The following is a 6,157-nucleotide window of genomic DNA, read 5'->3' on the forward strand; positions in this document are numbered from 1 at the left end:
CTTGTCTGCTTTTTTTTTTTTTTTTTTTTTTTTTTTTTTTTTGGTTTTTTGAGACAGGGTTTTTCTGTGAGCTCACTCTGTAGTTCAGGATGGCCTTGAACTCACAGAGATCTGCCTGGCATTGCCTCTCAAGTGCTGGGATTAAAGGTGTACACCTTTAATCTTTAAAGCTGTGTCTAGGCTCCTAAGCCTGTCATGGCTGTTATGTGGTCAAGCTGTTTTGGGGCCCCTCCACAGTCCAGCTCAGTGCTGAAAAAATACACATATATTTCACATGGAAATCATGCAGAAATCTCTCTACACCTGTCAGTCCTTTGGTGACTTCCTTTTTTATATTTAAATCCATTCAGACTGCAGTCTCTGTGGAAGCCAGGAAGAAGATCTGCATCTCCTGGAGCTTATTTAATGAGAGCACAAGATCAGAAGATGAAATTTATGACATAAACTTGAGGCAAATCTTTCCCTGTTTCCCCAGTGCTTTGCAGAACAACTCTAGTTGTAAATAATGCAACATGGAGCCGGGCGGTGGTGGCGCACGCCTTTAATCCCGGCACTCGGAAGGCAGAGGCAGGCGGATCTCTATGAGTTTGAGGCCAGCCTGGTCTACAGAGCAAGATCCAGGAAAAGTGCAAAGCTACACAGAGAAACCCTATCTCGAGAAACCAAAAAAAATAAATAAAAAGTAAAAAAAATAATAATAATGCAACATGCAGATTCATTAGTGACCATTTCCCCCACAACCCAAAACAGAGTAGCCAAACTATTGCAAGATGCGCCATTTTCTTTCCTTCTTCATAGGGTCATAACGATAGTTGGACCAGTTTGGTAGGACATACCCCAAAGGCCTGTTGCCAGGAATGGAGTTACACCATGCACTCCACAGAGATCTGAAGTCAAACAAGTAGAACCTTCAAACCATAGGCCAACAGTCATGAACCAGAAAGAGGAGGAAACAAAACAAAACAGGAATAGAATGGAACTGCTGTTAAGCCAGTTCTGAGTATCAGACGCAGGTCATCAGGCTTGGTGGCAAGTGCTTGTATCTGCTCAGCCAGCCAGCCAGCCTCTGCCAGCAGGCTTTATAGGGAGGGAGACAGAGGCTGTCATCAGCTGGTCAGCCCCACTCCTGAGATCTGTGATGTCTCTGCCTCTTTTTTATTTTACAGTGGGGCTGGTGGGGGGTGGTTCAAGACAGGGTTTCTCTGTGTAGCCCTGGCCATCCTGGAACTCTATAGACCAGGCTGGCCTCGAACTCAGAGATTCTCCTGCCTCTGCCTTCCGAGTGCTGTGATTAAAGTTGTGCACCACTGCCTGGCGTCTCTGCCTCTCTTATTCTCCCTCTTGCACTTTGCCCTGGTTGCCGTATTTCTGGAAATCTGGTTCAGTCTAGTTAATGTCCCTTAGCACCAACTCTGCAGTGCCCCAGGTTCGACCTGGGCTGGAGAGGTAACACAGAGCTGTCCTGGCCTGTGCATGCTATATTTTGAATAATAGGGGTGTGGGGATTCTAGGGTCTATAGTATTGAAGATGAAAATGTCCTTATCAGCTGGGCGGTGGTGGTTCACGCCTTTAATCCCAGCACTTGGGAGGCAGAGCCAGGTGGATCTCTGTGAGTTCGAGGCCAGCCTGGTCTACAGAGCGAGCTCCAGGATAGGCACCAAAACTACACAGAGAAACCCTGTCTTTAGAAAACCAAAAAAAAAAAAAAAGAAAGAAAAAGAAAAAGGAAGGAAGGAAGGAAATGTCTTTACCCCCTCACACCTATCCCTTATTAGTTTACAAGAAGAGGTGGTGAGAGAGGGAGAAATCAGCTTGACCAGTACTGTAATTTCAATCTATTTCCTCAGTCTAATAACATGCCCAGTTTCAATTAGTGTAGAGGATCCAATCCAGGGCTATATGCATGGCAGACAAGAACTCAACTAAATGAGCTACATCCCAGCCCCAAAGCTGCTGGCTGCAGATTTTCTTACGTATTCATCAGCTCTGGACACAGGGCATTTCATCACCTGGCAACTGGGAACAGTGCTATAATAAAGGTGGGAGAGCAGACGGTTCACAAAGTGGGATTGCTGGATGATAAGGTACTTCAAGTTTTCATTGTTCTTGGGAACTACACACTGCTTCCATACAGGAGTGAAAGGACCAAGCAGATGCCATAACAGGCTGCTCAGTCTTCTCTCAGAGATCAGGCCTCAATTTCAGTTTCCTGAGACTTGAGCAAGCAGTTTCTGGGAGGGCCATGAACAAAAGACATAGTAATGTTGTGCCCAGATCGTGACCCCCAGAGAGACCACCAAAGACGAGCATGCCGGAATGCAAAAGCAAGGTTTAATTCTGGATATCCAAAAGCAATACAAGCCTAGGCAGGGACTTCGTCCAATACATCCAACACAGTGGAGGCTGGAGGAAGTGCCCGCCTGTCTGCAAGCTCAGTTTTTAAAGGGAAAAGTCACAAGGTTACATCATTTAGGGGTGCTAGTACGGGTGCAATTCTGATTGGCTCGCTTCTAGGGGCTTTCTAGAAATCATAGCTTAATCTTACTTCTAAGGGAGTGGTTGCCCGCCACCATTTCTCATTGGCTGCCCTCAGGTGGGGGCATTTTTATGGTCAGTTACCCTGGAAACCAGGGAGAGGACATTCCATAGTCCGGCAAGCATTACCTCGTGACTATCTTGTGACTCTGTATTTTTACACTTCCTGGTTTCTGGAATCTGAACTGACTGGTTTCAGTAACTAATGGCCTATTCCTAAAAGGAGAAATCTTAGGCCTTAATTTTAGGGTGAAAGCATTTTGGTCTTATTTCTAAGATGGCTCATTTTGGTCTCACAGTCCTTGCAGTAGCTCCCTTTCTGTACGCACTCTGACTGCTCAAAGTTCAGCCAGATGTTTACTGTCTGGGGCCCCTCACCAACTTAGAGTTATGTGCAGTACATGCTTGGCCAGCCAGCCCCCATGGTGGCTCAAGGACAAAACCTGGGACTTGTGCTGGACTGCCCCCAAAGTGATCATTGTAACCACCAACCAGTAAATTCAAAGGGTACATACCCTCACCCAATTAAAAGAGAACACAGATAAAAATAAACCAATCCGAGCTGCACCTGTGCAAAACTCCCCCAACCCCCCTAAAGGGCTTGTAGTTTTTGCCTTTAAAAAGCTAGCCAGGCGGGCACTTCCTCCAGCCTCCACTGTGTTGGATGTATTGGACGAAGTCCCTGCCTAGGCTTGTATTGCTTTTGGATATCCAGAATTAAACCTTGCTTTTGCATTCCGGCATGCTCGTCTTTGGTGGTCTCTCTGGGGGTCACGATCTGGGCACAACATTACTATGTCTTTTGTTCATGGCCCTCCCAGAAACTGCTTGCTCAAGTCTCAGGAAACTGAAATTGAGGCCTGATCTCTGAGAGAAGACTGAGCAGCCTGTTATGGCATCTGCTTGGTCCTTTCACTCCTGTATGGAAGCAATGTGTAGTTCCCTGGGCAGGAAAACTTGTTTTGTTCTTGGTTTTTAAAAAAGATTTATTTTAGCTGGGTGGTGGTGGCACATGACTTTAATCCCAGCACTTAGGAGGCAGAGATAGGTAGGTAGATCTCTGAGTTCAAGGCCAGCTGGGTCTACAAAGCCAGTTCCATGATAGCCAAGGCAGTTACACAGAGAAATCCTGTCTCAAACAAATAAACAAAGAAAACAACAAAAGAAAAAAATTATTTGTTTATTTGTGTGTGTGTGTGTGTGTGTGTGTGTGTGTGTGTGTGTGTGTGTGTATGGCTGTGTGGCTGTGTGGCTGTATATATATGCAATCACCCATGAAGGCCAGAAGGTGTTGACTCCCCTAGAACTGGAGTTATAGGCATTTGTGGGTCACCAGCCATGGGTGCTGAGAACTGAACTCCCATCCTCTGAAGAGCAGCAGGTGCTTTTAACCACTGAACACATTTCTCCAGCCTTCAGCTTTGTTTTCTGAGACAAGGGCTCCCTAACCTACACTGGCCTCAAACTCACTGTGTAGCTGAGGCTGGTTGTGAACTTCTGATCTTCCTGCCTCTACCTCCAAGTGCTGTGTGCCACCTTGTCTGGCTCTGGCAGGGCAATTTAAATCTCAAGCCTTTAGATGGGCATTGAGGGCAATGATTCCTAAAAGTGGGTGTGCCCCAGGTTTTCCCAGGAAGGTTTGCTCCGAGGCTTCTCCCTGGGTCTCTGGCTCTCTGCTCCGTTGGTGGGATGAGCTCCTCTTCTAACCAGACACCACACAGGGCTGGGACCACCCTTCCTTTTCCATGGTCCAGCACCATTACTGTGGACCACTCCCTGAACAGGGAGGGTGGGAAGGGCAAGGCTAATAAACGCTTTGCTGTTCCAGAGTCACTCAGACCTGCTCCTGAGCCTGTCAGAACATCCCAGTGTCCTTCAGTAGAATGTAGGACCCATGTTAGGAATGGTGTCTGTGACTCAATGGCACAGGCAGGTACAGATGCCTGGAGACTACACTTTGGGCCTTCCAGCCCAAGGAAACCCTTAATTTGGTCAGGGGAGCCCCAGGCAATTGGAGTGCGTGTGGTCTGCTTCTTGCACAGAGCATGTCTGAGCAGCAGGGCTGGGTGAGTAAGTGTCTTTTCCCCTTCTAACAAGTCTTGTCTTGTCTCAATTGACAGACTTTCTATACCAGTGAACTATGACCAAGAGAAGGGTCAGACAATATACCATCCAGAGAACTGCACCTATAGTGTGGTGGGAAAGGAGAACCCAGGAAAGTCCTGTGCTGTTGAATACTTGATAGTATCGTAAATGTGCTTCTAGTGGGCCCCGAAGTTGAGCAACATTTGAATATTTGTATGATTTAAACTTACCAATTGTAGCCTGGGTAGTGGTGGCCTATAATCCCAGCACTGGGAGGCAGAGGCAGGCGGATCTCATGCCAGCCTGGTCTCTAGAGGGAGACACAGAGAGACACTGTCTTGAAAAACTCAAATAAATAAATAAATGCCAATTATGTTTGTATTAACTTGATGCATGTTATAAAGCAAACAAACACTTAAAGGAGACAAAAAGAAAACCAAGCATGTTAAAAAAAATCAACCTAACAAAATCAGTTACTAATTACAGTATTTTCCCTGTGCTCAAATGAGTTTCATGCATGTGTGCTTTCCTCTGGGGCCCGTGTCCATTTCCACCACTTCTCCTATGTCAGGATCTTCTGATGTGTTCTGTTTCCAGTTTCTAATGAAACAAACCATGTGTGTTCACAACGAAACTGGTCTTCTTCTCTGCCCTTGGTACTCATGTTTATCCTTCCTTCCACTTACTCAGGCATGTCCTCTCTGCCATGTCCCCATATCCCTCTGTGCTGGGAGAAGGTTAGAACAGGCTAGAGACAGCCTGAGAAGGTGGCCTCCAGACCTCATGCTGTCTGACAGGGAGTCAGATGACAGACTTCTGTGGGTGGTGGAGACCAGCTCTAGGATTAGTTATGTGTGGCACACAGTCCACCTAAAATAGACTGACTTGAAAGTGTCACGACATTGATTCTGACATTTTTTTCTCAACCCTTTGTAAAAAAATTGTAGCATTTTCCCCCTAAGCTAAAATGCATCACTCACCATTTCTAAGTGTTCACTCAGTGCAGAAGTAGCTGCGAGTTCTACATCCAGACCCATGGGCAGCAGGAAAAAAGAGTAAGCCACTGGGTCTGGCTTGGGCTTCTGAAGTCTCAAAGCCCACCCCCAGTGACATACTTCCTCCAACAAAGCCCACCTACCCCAACAAGGACACACACCTCCTAATCCTCCTAGGTAGTGCCACTCTCTGATCCCTAAGCACTCAAATGTATGAGCCTATGAGGGATACTCTTATTCAAACCACCACAAGCCCCAAAGGAAAAGATTTTACCTGTGTGACTGTTTTGTCTGCACATATACATGTGTAGCATGTGCATGCCTGGTGCCCTTTGAGGTCAGAAGGCATTGGAACCCTGGAACAGGAGTTATGGATGGTTGTGAGCCACTATATAGGTGCTGGGAACCAAAACTGGGCCCTCTGCAAGAGCAGTAAGTGCTTTTAACCTCTGAGGCGTCTCTCCAGCCACCTACCATAAGGAAATGTATTAAACTCTAACTCTCCACTGACCTCCAGGCATCCTTTTTTTTTTTTTTTCTG

The sequence above is a fragment of the Peromyscus eremicus genome, chromosome 9 (assembly GCF_949786415.1).
Source record: "Peromyscus eremicus chromosome 9, PerEre_H2_v1, whole genome shotgun sequence".
Taxonomy (NCBI): domain Eukaryota; kingdom Metazoa; phylum Chordata; class Mammalia; order Rodentia; family Cricetidae; genus Peromyscus; species Peromyscus eremicus.